At 40.2% G+C, this 16,889-nt stretch overlaps 2 non-coding genes across 2 annotated transcripts; both read right to left on the bottom strand.

Annotated features, from left to right (window-relative positions):
* Positions 1-15,050: 15,050 nt before the first annotated feature.
* trnas-uga lies at positions 15,051-15,132 on the bottom strand. Its single transcript has one exon. It is a non-coding gene; the product is annotated as a tRNA-Ser (tRNA).
* A 1,071-nt stretch (positions 15,133-16,203) lies between these two features.
* Positions 16,204-16,275, bottom strand: trnag-ucc. The gene has a single exon. It is a non-coding gene; the product is annotated as a tRNA-Gly (tRNA).
* Between the last annotated feature and the right edge of the window lie 614 nt (positions 16,276-16,889).

Raw genomic sequence — 16,889 nt, 5'->3', positions numbered from 1 at the left:
CCATCGCAGGTGAACTAAGCTCACAATACCATCTAAGATTTCATAAGTGGCCGACCTAACAAGTTTTTATCCCCAATTAAATTTATGGCATTGTGAGCATGGCCTCTGCGGTCCATATCTATTTTATTCAAGGTTTGCTAGCAAATAACGAAGCACAGTAAATTGTTGTTTATCATACTCATATCCTTCAATAATTGTTGCTATTATGTGTGTATGTGTGTGTGTGTGTGTGTTAGGGCCTGTGTAAGACACATACTTTTTAAACCCTAATGGTGAAATGAGTCCGAATACGTCGCCATCATTGAGTGCGTGCACGTATAATGAACAAAATCTCACTCCAGCCAGGAACCCAAAGTTGGAAACCCTGCTATATAGCAGAGTGTCCGCTAGACTCCCTCGGTCAGAATGACCTCAAGTCCTCAAGAGTGCCGGCCATTTAGAACAACTACCAGACATTTGCTTTAACATTATTTTGCTGTATTAACAACAGCAAAACACATAAATCTGATATCTGAAGATGTGGGTTAAAAAAAAGACAACACAGCCCCCACTGCACAAACAGACTGTGATCCTTTGTGAGGCATGCAAAAATTCAGATGGTAGTTTGTGCTTTACTGAAATGCTGTGTTTAGTTGAACACAGACAGAACACAATTCAGCAGTTTTCTGTTATAAAACACAAGTTCAGTTCAGTCCAGTCGCTGCTTTATCTGTTATCTGTGCATGTGTGACAAAATTACAAATAAACATGTTGCAAATATTGATTACAAAAGTGTTTGGCCCCACTTACTGCTAAAGAAATAATACAAGATCGAATCATTCAATTATAAATCACACATGGAAGGATGGGTCATTTTTGACCCATGTGTGTAAACTTGACATTGTAATATAAAAACTGGTTCTTTTCATAGCATAAAGAGGAAAAAAAATAATGATATGTGGTAATCAAAAAAAGCATATTGAAAGAATATCTGTAGCAATTTATCTATAAAATTAATTTATTTCAAAAGATGGAACAAAGATAAACTCAGCCAGCATTAAATAGCCAGGGAAATGAGTGCGGGTCATTTTTGACCCATGTTGCGCATTGGGGGGGGGGGGGGGTACTAATGTTGCGCATCAAAGGGTTAAGAGGATGTGGCTCCTGGGTAGAATAAGGTTGAGTACTGCTGCTGTAGGCTGTTTTCACATTCATCTGCTGAAAGTGAAAAGTTTCTCTGTACTCATTGAAAACCAAAATGATTAGTCAATTAACTGGTTTGTTGCCAGCTTTTTGATTATCTGATTGTTGTAGCCTTACACCAGTTTGTTTAATCATTTTTGCATTTTGAAATGACAAAAAATTATTTGTAGTTTAATTAACTACATTTCTCATCCAATATTTTCTATGTGTATTTTGTTACGTTTTTAGCAAGTATTTGTAACAACATACTTTTTGATGTATTTGTGCCCATCCCTGCCTGTTCATTATTCATAGATTTTTCTCAGTAATGTTAAACTTTTTTCTGAGATGAGTTTTTTTCTTACATGAATTCTAACTGGTTATATTAGTTTATTGTAAGATACATGAGGAAATCCTGCCTGAATAAACTCAGTACACTGCATTAAATTTAATTTTGTATTTATTAATTACTTTTAAACACAGTAGTTAAATACAAACACAACTTTTTTTAATATATATTTTTTAATATGCCAGTGTAGAAATGAATGGAGTTTTATTATGATTTTAACATCTAATTATTAAAAATGCTACAGTAAAATAACGTGGAAAATCAGAGGGATACCTAGAGACCTACAGTGCAAGAATATGCTGGGATTTTCTAACAACTACTGCTTACAATTTGATTTTGTTATTTTATGGAATTTTGAAAACTGGAATATATGATTGTGCTTTGCTATGTCTGTCGTTTTAAAAATGCTCCAGTAATAAAAGAACAATAAGGTATGGCAAATGTCTGCATTTCTACAAAGGAAAATATCAAAAAAATATTAACTAGCCTGTTTTAAACAACCTGCCTATGATTCAAGTATATGTTAGATTTCTGACTTGCTTTTGAAAGCACCATGACGTCTCACAGGCAAAACATTTTAATGAGGTCCACCTGAGACAGCACGACCGACCGCGATTGGTGGTGGTGGTTTGGGGGGGGGGGGCAAGGTGCATCCCCCTTGTTGAAAAAAAAAACAAATAGCCTACTGCATACAACACTGCTACTCAAAATAATTTCTGTACTCACAGTATTTAATTTGTAGAGTATTTCTCGAGATTTTTAATAAGTGTAACCTCATGTACAGTTTAATATCTATGTAAACAACTATCTAAATCAAACTGTTCGAGTCCATTCATTCGTCTGGCAGCGTATGTCATGCACATTGGACCCCAAATGTAGCTGTCTGCGCTGTTTGCTGGTTAAAATTACTTCTAAAACTTATCGATTACAAAATAAAATGTGCAAGAAGTGGAGCTGACGAACGAACAGTGTTTACTTACTTTAATTACTCGATCCAAGCGTGTCTTCAGTAAGTTTGAGTTGTGGTCATAACTTTATTGCAAACCGAACCATTAGCAGGCTACCAGGTCTGTCCCTAATAACGGCTCCACTTCCGTTGATAGTTTTAATTTGCATCTGCTGCACCAAGTTGTTGTATTTTTGTGCTGTTGTGGAATCTGTTTGCCTCCGCACTATGCCGAGTTTACATATCCATATGCGGCGCTGAGTGTTTGTATTTATGTGCTGCAGCAAGTTGTTGTAGTTGTGTTGTAAACTTTTGTTTTTGTGTTTTCTCAAATGTTGTCGTGTTTTTTCTTTTTGCAAAGCGTTTTGAATTTGCATTTGTGTAAGACCTCTCAGCCACCGTACGTACGGACCCAGGTTTTGATCCCCATCGCTATGTTTGATTAGACTGGCACAACCAATAAATTTTTGTCTTTATTTTTACACAGCCTTTATACTGTGTAACATTGCATCATTATGCACATGCATGAGTAAGTAGATGCAATTCTACATTATGACTGTTTCTCCAAATAACCTTTACAAAACAGTGAAAGCTGCAGCAAGAAGATATGAGTTGGCAGGCAGATTGTACAATATGTACAATTAATGGACAATCACTGTACCATGATATCTGATTATACTTGTTTTTGCTGGAGTTAAAAAACAAACAAACAAACAAACAAAAAACTCTAATAAGCCTTCATTATTTGCACCACCTAAAGCTCTAACTGTTGGTCCTACTTTGCAGATTACCTCCAACTTTTCACCAAAAGTTGATCTAGTTAATTACAGCTGTTATTCATAAATGACAGAGTTGTGCATGAAAAAAGACCATCATTTAAAGAATTAAAAATGCTATGTGAAAGCAAAACTTAGTGCTACCTTTATCAATTGCATGCACTAGGTAGCAGTGTCAGTGTGCCTGGCCTGCTACAAAGTTTTCAGTTTGTCTTGATGGTTTTGTATTTTTGAAGAGGAGTTGTATGAGATACTTCAGTATGAGTCTGGAAGCCCACTTCCAAAATGCCAAATTACCACTTGATTTTATTGTTTCTGTGTGTAAATCTCTCAGCAGCCCAAGCTAGGGCTATCTTAGACCCCTATTGTTATCTGGGGCTTTTATCATGGCGAATGTATTCCCCAGACAAACATTTTGTGAATCAGCAGAGAATATTTAACCTGACATGCCAGATGGATTTGTTTCACACACCCATCTGGAAAACCTTCCATGGACAGCATTTTGGGAAAGGTCAGAGCCTTTGAAAAAAAACACTCGGAAGGTGACTGGATGAACGTTCTGTCCATCACATCTTACGGGAAAATCAGAACAACAAAGTACGTGACGTTGTAGCCCCAAACCGAGGTGCGCTGCTACTGGCGAATAAACTCCATAGATAGCTGCATAATGCAAACTATGGCTACTGTAGACATGTTGGTACACAACTTTTTTTTTTTTTTTTTTTTTTAAGAAAACAACTCACTGCTGTTCTTTGTTCTTCTTTTAACAAAGAAATGTCAAGTTCTGAAAAAACTTACACTTTAGCAGCATCCACATTGTCTTTCACCATAATTGCACCGGCCTCTTCTTGCTGCTTGCATATGTCACGGTTATGCCGCACCCTACAGTACTGCCCTTTGACGCTGATTGGTCCTGTCACTTTCTAACCAGGCCCAAACAGTTTAGGTGGGAGCTTTGCAAGATGGATTTGCCAGTAAGAAACATGGAAACAGGCGAATCCATCTGCTTTGCAAGGTTAGAGAATTTTAGAAACACACACTCTGAGGAATAGGACTAACTAGGGATGTGCAAATGCACACAAGTCACATCACAGGACATGTATGATGCTAGCGGTGTGATCTGATACATCAACATCCTGACTGATATCATCATCAATAATCAGAGAAATTAGCACTGTCCATGCAGTGTCTTTGTGTCTCCTACATGATTGTTCGAACTACAGGTGTCACTTAACCTTGCAAAGCAGATGGATATGCCTGTTTCCGTGTTTCTCAATGGCAAATCCATCTCTGAAAAGTTTGGGCCCTGTAAGAGAGTGACAGGACCAATCAGCGTCGAAGGTCAGTACTTTCAAGCGCGGCGGAGTTGTGATGCAAGGAAGCAGCGACAAGAGGCCGGTGCAGTTATTATCAGATTGCTCATTTTTTATTGAGGAGTCTTTTCAATCAAACCAGCACTCCACACGGTTTATTTATTAAAATGCACCAAAGCTGTTAAAAACTTACACCCTTGAGCAGCGATTTGGCCCCTTGCAATATTTAATTACCAGGGAAGAATTTTGGATAGTGACAGGTCAATGTGTGATGCTAACAGCAGCACTTTTGGTGATAACGGTGCATGTCTCAGCATTTATACTGTGCTGGGCACACTGTAATATTCAGTGGGTGCAGGCGTTATGGAAAATGCTCTGGCTCTCACAGTACATTGCCAACTAATACCCATCACTATTTCCCCATTTGGCAAAATTTAAAGGCTTGCATGGACATCTTGATAATCTTTACTGTAACTTTGACATAGAAAAATCTTCACATTTTCTTTGCTCAAGATAATGCAAATAGCGAAGGTATAAGTGCTGTGATTTTTAAAGACCCAGTCTGTATCCCAGAACAAAGAGTAAAACAAAGCAAGTACTGTTTCAGATAGAAATCAGGGAGCCAAATGCTATTTTATTTCTTACCTTCAAATGTATACGATAAAAGGTTTGAAACTTGTTATGATATTCACTTGAGAAAACCTGAGTAACCACATGTTGATGAGGAAGGAAGTCTGTGAATATCATTCTTTTTGTGTTTGCAAACCTGAGTGATCTATAAATAAATGTATTCTTTTGCCCTATTTTATTATCTCTGTAGTCCTCATCGGGACTGTTTTCTAAAGGGAAATGGAACAACAATAAAGTGTCTTTTCAATGCAAAGAAATGAAGCGATTATACTCAAAACCATCCAAAGCATGACACAGAGGAAGGAACTTTTCATAGTTTAATTGCAAGAGTTTGGTTTAACAAATCATGTAGCTGATATGGAAAGTGTCTGCCAGACAAAATTCTAATGAAAGCTTAGAACATCTCAGTACGCTGCAGACAGAGGTTCACCTTTGTGGTGTGCTATAGAGGTAAATCACAGTGCTTGTTAGTAGAAAAATAAATCACTTGGGATCCCCCCCCCAAAAAAAAACAACCCCTAAAGCAGTTTATATTTTTATTTTTTTTTACATTATTTTGTGAAATTATTAGAGAAAATTTACCCATCTGCTGTCTCGCCTCTGTGCCAGATTTCTGGCACTCTTTCTTCTTTAAAGGAGACCTATTTAACTCATTTTTCCTTTCATTATGTCAGTCTAAGATGCCTATGGAGTTGTGCAGCATCATTTGCAGGACATAAAACTCATTTGTCTCATGATGGCATTTTTAAAATCCTAATTTTTGCTGCTTTTGCCTCCGCCTGAAACGCTTCATTCTAGTCTAGAGTCCCTTACCTCAGTTGCCCACTGTCCTCTGATTGGCCAGCTCTGTGAAAGCTGCAGGGCTCAGGCCCATGGGCAGTACCCACATGCAGTCCACAGATTGTTAGCACCGCCTCTCCAGTCATGACCGGTTACAGACTTTTCAGCTAAACTTAAACTTTATTTTATTTAGCTTAGCCTTCGTTAACAATGGGAAATTTGGTAATAGGTCCTACCGCACTCAGTCAGACCCGGAGACTTTGTTGACGGAACAGCAAGAAAATCCGCCTTGGCAAAGGAGAATCATCCCCACTTTCCATATACAGCGTGCATGCGGCGGAACGCCGACGAATCGTACTGCGGAGCACTTCACCCCTCTCTAGTCTATTAGAGCATTTTCATAGCCGGCACTCCAGACCGGCAGCGGTGCGTGCCTGGAGCGGGACTTCGCTCTGCTTTGTTTCCGATACACAGCAGGTCTATTTTCAGCACCGGCTGTTGCCAAACCTCGTAAATTCACTGCCGTTCAGAAAGCACCAACCATGGAAGTCACAAGTGTAGAACATCCGGTTCTTTCAAAATAAAACACAATGCACGGATTCGTGATCATAAATCAACACTATATCAACATTAAATTTAATCCTGCAGCAAGAGCAAAGGGTCAACAAGAGGTCAGTGGGTCACAGAGCTACAATGGCGCCATTGATGAGGAAAATTAATTTTTGGGGATATTTAGCCAAAGAATTTTGCATAAAACCACAGATCCTTTAAGCAAACATTAACCTTTGAACTTCCTAATGTACTCACTCAATGGCGGAAGCAATAATATCATGGACTTATACCGGAAATGATGATAAATTAACCCCAAAAGGTAAAATAGATCGCTGTTGACATACTATTCCTGCCTGAACTCGCAGTTCTCCCGTGATCTCTTCCTGCTGATCAGGACTGCGCGCTACAGTGCTGCACTCTAGACTCACTTCCAGTTGGCGAGGTTGCTCTCCTTCGGTCGGAGCAAACCCGGAGCGCTTCGGTGTGTGGTGTGCATGCTGCATATGGAAATTGGAGGTAACACAAGACGTGCCAATGTGGTAAGTGTAACAGTTGGAGTAACATGTTTATATACAGATTATATGTGGAAATTTAGTTGAATTCAAACAATATTTCAGTTTTTCTAACAGCGTAAAACTAAGTGCAGACCAAAGATTTCCTACAGTGCTATTTAAAACTTACAACTGCTTGCGACAGTCTGCTGTGTAATGGTCATGGCACTGAAACTGTATACAGGATGTTGTTTCCATAGCACTGTCTCATCGTCACTCAGTTTAAAGTTACTATGAATGCAAAATAATCTGTCCGCAATAAGGACAGTACTGCATTTCACTTTTCACTGTCTCATCTGTCACTGTCATTTCACTGTATGATCATGCAAAGTAGTTTGGGTATATGAATAAACCATATATATTTATATATATATATATATATACATTCATATATATTTATGAATTAGACCTGTCAATATTAAAGCATTCATGCTCATGATCAACCCAGAAAGCTTAACACTTTAATAAAATAAAAACGCAATTTAATCATATGACTAAGTTTGACCACAACTTCCTCCCGTATTGTTCCTGCGTAAATTAATAAATAAGGGCGGGTCAAACGAGTGACTATCGAGTAAGGAGACAAACCCAGGTCTGCTTAATGGCAAATTTTGATTTAAAAAACTGTCTAATGGAAGTCTGGATGAAACAAAAGTTGTGTGTACATACTGCAACGATGAACTGTCTTTACACTGAAGTACGTCTGAAGGACCACCGTTGGGCAAAACACATCATTGCTAATGTTAGCAAAGACGCTAACAAATACACTGGTTCAAGCCATGAAAGCCAATGTTGCTAATGTTAGCAAAGATGCTTACAACAACACAGGATGTGATTCTGCTGACTCAGCAGGTCTCCTCTATTAGACTGTGCCAGCAAATACTCCTCAACAATACGCTCACCTGTTAAAAAATGTTAAAATCTATGACTGTGGGTGGGTGTGGTCTCAAAAGAATGTCTGATGCCCATGCTTTTCTTAATAATCTTACCAGTGGGTTTACCGGGGGCATGATTTCTGGAAGAGGTGTGAGGACTCTGTTGCTGAGAACATTCAGATTAGACATCAATCGTACATCATAGATTTTCATTTGTGATATACCACTCATATTCGAAGCTTAATGAGCACGATTGATGTTCCATCTGGATGCACCCTCAAGCATGTGTGTGCAGAGCATTGCATCTCCACCCTTGCAAAACAAAGAAGAAATGATAATTATTTTTTTACCTTGTGATGACCAGTGTTAATTTTGTTGACTAATTATTTTTGTTATAGTTTTCGTCAATAGCCTTTTTTCCCCAGACAAAAACTAGACAGTAACTAATAAAAACAAGTGCACATAGACAAAAACTAAAAGAAAATTAATTGACATTTAGTCAACAAATAGAAACGAAACGAACTGTTTGACAGAGACTTTATCCATTCAGACCTAATTTTGTCATGTAGAAAGTAGGGGCAAGTTAGGCATATATCCAATCACAGCTACTTTGGCTGCGTGGAAAAGTGGGATGAGATACGAGGGAGATCCAATCACAATTGCTTTTGCTGCATGGTGGCACGGTAAGTTGGGGAGAGATCCAATCAGTCAACTAAATTTACGGTAACTTTCATCGACTAAAATGTTGGGAAGTTTCGTCAACTAAAAACACTAAAACTGAAAGATATTTTTGGCAAAAGAGAGGGGCTGTGTCAGAAATCACTCACTCATTCCCTACTCCCCATGTAAGGTTTCACTATATAGACTATGTAGTGAGCTCATTAACAACAGCTTTCGGACACTACACGACGCGCTGTTAATGACGTCACTGCTGTCGCACCATTACGGCATCAAACTGCTGATGCGGCTCCCCCCTGGTTATCCTATTATAATTTCCACATTAAAACATTTTGTAAACAAATATGTGTTATGTTCATGAAATAATTAAATCAACTTATGTTAAAAAAAAAAAAAGTTTCATATTTTCACACCGAAACTCAAAAATGTGTCTCGCGCTCGGCATTCAAAGCATAAAACAACCAGAAATACGGCTTTCATTTGCAAGCTGCTTTACCTATCACAGCTATATTTGACCCCTGAAAATGACACCTCATAGGCCTCTGAACCTTTCAGTGTTTGCACTCATCATTTATCTGTTGTTTTTGATAAGAAACCAACGTAATATTGAATTACGGCAGAGAAGACTGAGACGTGCTGTTCTTGCTACACTTGCAAGACGTTGTCAAATTGTAAGTAAAAATATCAAACAATGGTGGGCTTTTTCATTTTTATCAACATAACATTTTTTTTGGAAATGAAATGTTTATATTTCACTTTCTACTGAAACAAACAGAACAAAATTCCAAACTTCCATAAAACTTAACATATACATATATTTGTTTTTATTTGATATATTAGGTGTTTCAGGTAACTGATAATCCACTTGAGGGCATTTTCATCATTTTTCAGATTGTATTCAGAAGTTTTTTTAAGTATTTTATGCTCATATTGATTAGATAAATGTATCATAAAGGTTTGTATCAAATATGCGACAACAGGCTTTAAGGGGTTAAAGCAGTGACACACTGCTCAAAGTCATACAGCTAGGTCCTGTATTGTTTGAAAAATGCCATTTCAATTTATCCAGCTTGTCAGTGTCCAAATGAAGAGTTAATTTGCAAAAACTGGTAACTCCATCTTTTTCTTTTATCATCAAGAAACAGGATTTATGAAAATGTACACAAATGCAGTTATCAGTTTTTGCAAATGAAGTCTTCAAATAATACTGGACCTAACTATCTTACTTGTACTTTCAGCGTGAACATCCATCTTAGTATTGTCAAATAAACCACCACGTTCCTGTGTTGACCATGTACTATGATGGCCAAAGTGATCTCCATCCAGACTTCCGCCTCTCTCGATGCACAATCGGCCATCTCATCCAGATCCTCCGCTCTCTGTTCGACCATGGCTGGGGTCATGACCTGGAGGTTCTGGTCTACCTGTTCTGGCTGGCAAGTACTACCTCATACCATGTTGTCTCCCGGGCATTCAGCATTCCACGCTCCACGGTCCATGACCTAATCCACAGGGTAACAGACAAATTAATAAAAATAAAAAACAGGGTCATCTATTTTCCACCATCTGATGACCTCCCAACAATTGGTGCCGGCTTTTAACAATTTAGCTGGATCTGAAGCGTTCGCCAGGGTCATGGGCAGTATTGACGGCTGCCATGTGAGAATCAAGCCCCCAAGTGCAGATGCCCAATGTTACTTCAATAGCAAGTTGTTTTATTTGATCCAGATGCAGGCCGTGTGTGACCACCAGTGTCAGTTTGTGGACATATTCGTGGGTTATCCTGGCTCAGTCCACAATTCCAGGGTACTGAAAAACAGCCCTCTGTATGTGCAGAGTCTGTACCCACCTGAAGGCTACTGTATCCTGGGAGATGGTGGCTATGCCTGCATGTCACAACCCGTCACCCTTGTGACACCTTACAGGGAGCCAGTCAGAGTTGCAGTGGCAGCCAGATTCAATAGGCACCATGCAAGGGCACGCTGTGTCATTGAGAGGGCGTTTGGCATCATGAAGACCAGGTGGAGATCCATATTTTTCAAGGCCCTGGTAGTGCACCCTGCCTTTGCTGTAAAGGTCATTGCTTGTTGTGCCATTTTGCACAGCTTCTGCCTGCGAGATTGGGAACACACTTGAGCCTGTGGAGGAGGCCCTTCAGCCAGACGATGGAGACTGTGAGCCTCAGCCAGACCTACAGTGTGGGGAACAACTGCGTGAGTGCATGGCTGCTGTTCTTTCAGCACCTCAAACCCCTCATCCAGCTCTACAAGAGCATGACTATTAAAAACACTTACAAATGTACTGCATGTGAGCCATATGTGGCTATGATGTGTGTGCTGCCTGTTAGTTTGTATATTCTGCATATATTTATGTATCATTTCATATTAAGAAATTACAGTGCTTAACAAATGTATTAGACCACCCTAACCCTAACCAAAATAAGGTTTATGCCACAGCTGCACTAAAGTAACAGCATTGGTAATTACAAACTTCATTTTTTATGTTTCTGCAATGGCTAATACACCAATATGTAGAAGCTCTTTAACCCAAATTATATTTTTAATGCTAAAATATAATTATTATTGTTCTCCATGAATTTTCAAATGTACTGATTTACAAAAAACTTGAAAAAATAGTAAAGCACATTAATATTTCTTGATGAATATGTCAAATTATAGTTATTTACTGGCATTCCTGAACAGAAAAATGAGTTTTAATGGTTGAATGTTATGCTTGATTCTCAGAGAAGCCCAGTGAACCGGCTCATATTTGGGTGAATTCAGTTCGAAATCCCTCATTCCTGTTTAAAATGGTAAAACGGGGAGAGCTCACTGAAAATGAACGAGTCCACATTAAAGCACTTCATGATGCTGGATGGTCTCTGAGACAAATACGACAGGTGGTCTAATAAATTTCTTAAGCACTGTATATTTATAATATTAATCGGTTATCATAGTTAGATTCCAGATTTGTTGATACCTTAGAATAAGCTGTGTAGATAAGTAGAATTAACTGTGTTGATATATAGAATTAACTGTGTAGACATGATGGAAAAAGCTGTGTAGATATGTAAAATTATAAAAAAAACAGTGTAATGGTCAGTGCCTGTTGTTTATGGAAATACATTATTATTGAAAACAAACAAGCTTCTGTGTTTCTCACATTTATTTCCCTATTTAAATTTTTTCCAAAATTCTTTCGAGCACACCTAATGTTCTCTCCTCCCTGGCCTCACTTCTCCTAGCCCTTTCCTCTGCCCTCTCCTCGGCCCTCACCAGCAGCTCCACCATTGGGTCAGACCGCCTCCTCTTAGCTGGCCTTGCTCCTCCCTCTTCTGACCCTGATGCTGCCTCTGGAGTTTCATCTGTGTCAGATGGCACTGAATCAGAGGAGATGGGCCTAGATGTGGAAGGGTCCTCACTCCAGGCTGAGGCAATAAGGCATGGAGGCCATATAAGATGGCCTCCCACCTATTGCCTCTTCCATCAGTGAGAACCACTTCCACGTTGCAGCATAGGGCTCCCCTGATTCAGTGCCAGATCCTGTCGGTGGGCTCATCTGTTCCTGTTCACATTGCAATGAATATAAAGCATTTGTATTGCACATTGAATGTACTGTTCAATTCAAATGCCAAACACAACTAAGATTATACTCAAAGAACAGTAACCAGTTGATGCTACGTCTTCTTTAAATTCTCCCACTTTTTTGCTGCCCAGGCTGGAGTTACAACCCCAGTGGGCCCCATGTCTTTCAGTACTGCTCCGTAATGACACCAAAAATTAGAGAAGCAAACAAACTTTGTAAACTTTGTTTACTATTGTCGCAACGGTTGTAAATTGTATATACGTACTGTATTCTTTTATTTAGTTATATCGTTCAATTCTGTTGTGTTTTTACCACCTGTTTTGTGGCTGCAATGCCAGAATTTACCCTCTGGGGGTCAACAGTCTTATCTTAAATACAGGTCAATAGACCATCCTCCGCACAAAACTCGTCAAAACGGTAACTCACTACCATCCAGTGGCAGAGGCAAATCTTTTGCCTGTAAACAGAGAGCTCTCCTCCGCTCTCAGGCGTATGAATCTGCCGACGTCTTCGTCAGTCCCTGAGGAGAATAAAACACACCCGATATTTTCCAGTGCTTCTATGACACATAAAACTGTAAAGTTGCCGCATCTGGCAGAGTTCAAATTCTTAAGTAAAAGGAGCATCAATGGGTGTTACAGTGGTTACGATTACCTGCTAGCTAGCGTTAGTTAACGTTGCTAGACAACTTTTGCTACAGAAGCGTCATAGTACATTGCTATAAACTGCAATATATATAAACTACTATAAACTTGATAAAACATACGCCAACAATCGAAACTTGATTAAAGTACTTAGATTTGTAAGACAAATTTCCACTCTCCAGTAACCTGTCCATCCTGTTACTCCATTTTTCTCCTTCTTCTTCGGTGGGACTGCAGACGCAATGCATGATGGGATATCCACTACTCGGTGAGTGACCGTCGGATGGTCACTACTTTTTGCGATGCTTTGTGGGAAATTTTGAGTCCCCTATATAGGGCATTGAATTTGATCACTACGTATTCGGACACCACTACAAAACGGCGTATTCACTATATAATGCACTATACTGAATAGGGAGTGATTTCGGACACAGCCTATAACTAAAACTAAATTAAAAAGTGCTGTCAAAATTAACACTGGTGATGACAACTTCAGTAGTAGTCATAAAATGAAATGTTTCAAAGATATCCAGTTTCTACTTGCCTGGGATGAAACTGCACTGGTGACGATGGAAGCTTTCAGTGATGGTGACCCTCTGCCACATCTCAGGACGCCAAGTGTTTTGTCACCCTTCTGTAACTTTGAGCCAATATTTGTGTACAGTTGCACACCGGGTGGATCTTGGATGCAAGGTAAGTGTTTTTGTTGCACCTCCCACACACGTGTCATGCTCTCTTGATTTATGAGGTGTAGACCTGTGGTGTCAGTCAGTTCCCTCATGAAGTCCAGAAGATTTTGAATGAGGGTATGAGTCTCTTCAACCCCTCGTGTTCTTCTGAGGCAGTGCTGGGACAATTCACTGGAGCTGAAACTGGCCAGAACTTGTGCATCTGTGGGAACATGACCTGGATGCTCTTGGATGAACTCTGCCTTCTTAGCTTCTTTGAGATTCCTTATGTTATCTTTGTCCCATTCAAAAATACTGCTGGACAATTTTGAGCAAAATGTACCATAGAGTGGATGATTCGCAGTTGTCAGACCATTGGTGAATTGCCTCATAAAATGGAAAACATCAAGTCTCACTTTGGATTTCCATGGTCAAAACCAAGTGAGAACTGGGCTTACACCTGTACAAATGAAAATGCACTGTCAATATATACATTTCCACAACATTAAAAAACTGTGAGTTGCATTTAAAGAAATGTTTCAAACAGACAACTGGCACCAACCAGCAAAGATTGCTTAAGATGTACATTCTTCCAAAAAATAAATAAACTGCTTTAAAACTGTAATGAACTTATGTCTGTCTTTATACATACAATGAAGGTCACACACCTGTTTCATTGCAGCAGTCTCTGTCCACATAAATAGCATCTGGCTCTGGGTCTCCAGCATCCTTGTACCTTTTGACAATCCCTTGACACAAGTCATCTATGCCAGCACCCTCACCAGTGGTCAGCACACAATTTAGAACTTGACCAAATTGGTTACCAATGTTCGTCATCCATGTTGCTGTGTCTTCAATGCCACCAGCAAGTTTTTTTGTGATCTTTGACAAAAATCATAAAAATAATTACATACAACTAGGGTGAACCCTAACCCATACGGCTTAAATCAAGATCAAATAAAGTTTACTTTGCTTCATATATAACTTCTCAGTAGAGTTTTAGGACTCTTGATATGTTGATGTAATGACACCTTTAAGCTCATCAAGAGGATGATGCTGCCTACATAATCCATGCTGATGACACACTGGAAAGGAGAAGACAAATCAATTGTATGCTCTGGCTGAGAAGAACTGGCTTCAATAGCTGACAATGGAACCCAGGTCAACTGCTTCCAATGCAACTATGATCAACACTCTACCACCGCGAAGACAAAAGTTTTGTTTGAATTTCTGCAACAAACTACGTATTTGGATTGGACTGCCAAAACTACTCTTGATGAAATCACCAATGACCTATACTTTATGAGACAGAGCAAGAAAAAGCACATGGTTAGACACAAATGGAAAAGCAATCTTTGGCATGAGGAACTGAAGCGACACAAGTGAGCTTGTTTAAAAGACATTCATAATGTCTTCAACACATTTCAATACAGGTTGAGTCAAGTCTACTTTCTGCATCTGATGCAGAAACCTAAATGTATTGCAACTCCAAAGTATCTGTTGTTTGAGACCTGGTCTCTGGGAGAAGTCAAAAGACTTCAACGTTGTTGGCAGGACTCGAACCTGCGCGGGGAGACCCCAATGGATTTCAAGTCCATCGCCTTAACCTCTCGGCCACAACAACCACAGCAGATGCTTTTTCTGGACGTATTGTACAAACCAACACATTGTTGTCAAATACAGGAAAATATGTGGTGTCAGGGCAAGAAAAGCACCAAGAGCAAGAGCACCTGTCTTGCTAAGAGTCAGAGGCCTGAAGTGGACAGGAGATGTGGCTGGCTGCTCATGTCACTGACACCCTTGTTGAGACTGGAGACACACCAGCAGGGGCCTCATACATGCAAAGCATGCCCTCTACCACTGAGCTACATCCCCTCTGCCTGTACAGAACAGATGGAGCACTAGAGCTGGCAATCTTTGGGCCGGAGCTGACCTTGTGCATGACTTGTCGGAAGGACTGTTGCTGTTGCTGTTGCTAACCATAGAGGGTTTGGAAAAGATTAACGAGGCCTATGTGTGAGAGTCATTGCCCATCTGAGTGAGGGATATATATCTGTCCAACAAGTGGGAGGCTAGCTGGAGTCATGAGAGTGATGTGGGCATGACTTTGTTGCTGTGAGGGCATTGTTATCTGAATTCCTTGGTGAGCCACTTGTCTGCTTATCAGGAATAAACCTCCACTGTCAGATGCACACATACTTCCCAATCACTATTGTTGGTGGAACTCGAACCTGCACGGGCAAAACCCCAAAGGATTCCAACCTTTTAAACCATTTGGCCAGGACAAAACCACCCCTTGCCTGGAGCACCCCCCCCCTCGTCTTGGGTACTTTGCACCTAATGACTGCAGGCTGCAAAGTGGGTGATAATGACACACATTGGAATGGAAAACAAGTTTAGGCTCTGAGGAAATGGGACAAATTGGCAGAAAGAAAGCAAGCAAAGCAGAGTGACGGGGCAAGAGTCCAGAGGTACGCAGTTTGGCCCGTGCAAAGTTTTCATCTGCTAGAACTCTCAGGGGAAGCCCATGCAGTGGTGAGTTCATTCTCTTCCAAAGTCATGAAGCAAGCATGGAAAAATGAGTGGCAGACGCCAGACCCTGAATTGCCATTCCAGTATAGTGCAGGGCACAGCTGCAGTGACACGAAAGGATGAAAATCTTTCGAGCTTGCTACATACAATGCACTCCGCTATCTGCGATGGCCGGGAATCGAACCCGGGTCAACTGCTTGGAAGGCAGCTATGCTTACCACTATACCACCATCGCTTGTTGAGCCCCCAAACCATACTGCACACAAACCATTGAGGAGCGTACCTGAGGGGAAGATTGACAGATGAAAACACTTGGGAACTGCTGTTACTGCTCCCATGGCCAGTGCCAAAAATTTCCATGATTAGCACCATGGCAACGAGCATCATACACAAACTACTGTGTGAAGCAACCACCGTAACACAGCCATGCAAGACAGTAAATTTGCAATTCCAGTATAGTGCAAGCCACACTGACATGAAAGGATGAAGATCTTACGAGCTTGCTACATACAAAGCTCACCACTATCTGCGATGGCTGGGTTAGCCATTTGGCCAAACCATTTGGCCAGGACAAAACCACCCCTTGCCTGTTTTTTCTACACTCATGGAAATTAGTCTTGGTCTCAGTGTAGACACTTAAGATCTGCAGTTGTGCAGTATGTACATAACTATCTTACATTTTTGGTGACATTTTCTGGTCATTTTAATCAAATATGGATCACAATATCACTGAATGACAATTAGTTTTACTACCTGCTGTGATGTGCAAGGTCCACTTGTGGCGTTGTTGCCAGGACTGTCAGGACCGGAGGGGACTGTGAGAGACTGAGTCATATGTGAGAGGAAAGC

The sequence above is a fragment of the Cheilinus undulatus genome, linkage group 18, assembly GCF_018320785.1.
Source record: "Cheilinus undulatus linkage group 18, ASM1832078v1, whole genome shotgun sequence".
Classification (NCBI taxonomy): domain Eukaryota; kingdom Metazoa; phylum Chordata; class Actinopteri; order Labriformes; family Labridae; genus Cheilinus; species Cheilinus undulatus.
The sequence above is the reverse complement of the archived record's forward strand: the minus strand, read 5'-3'. Positions and strand labels throughout refer to the sequence as shown.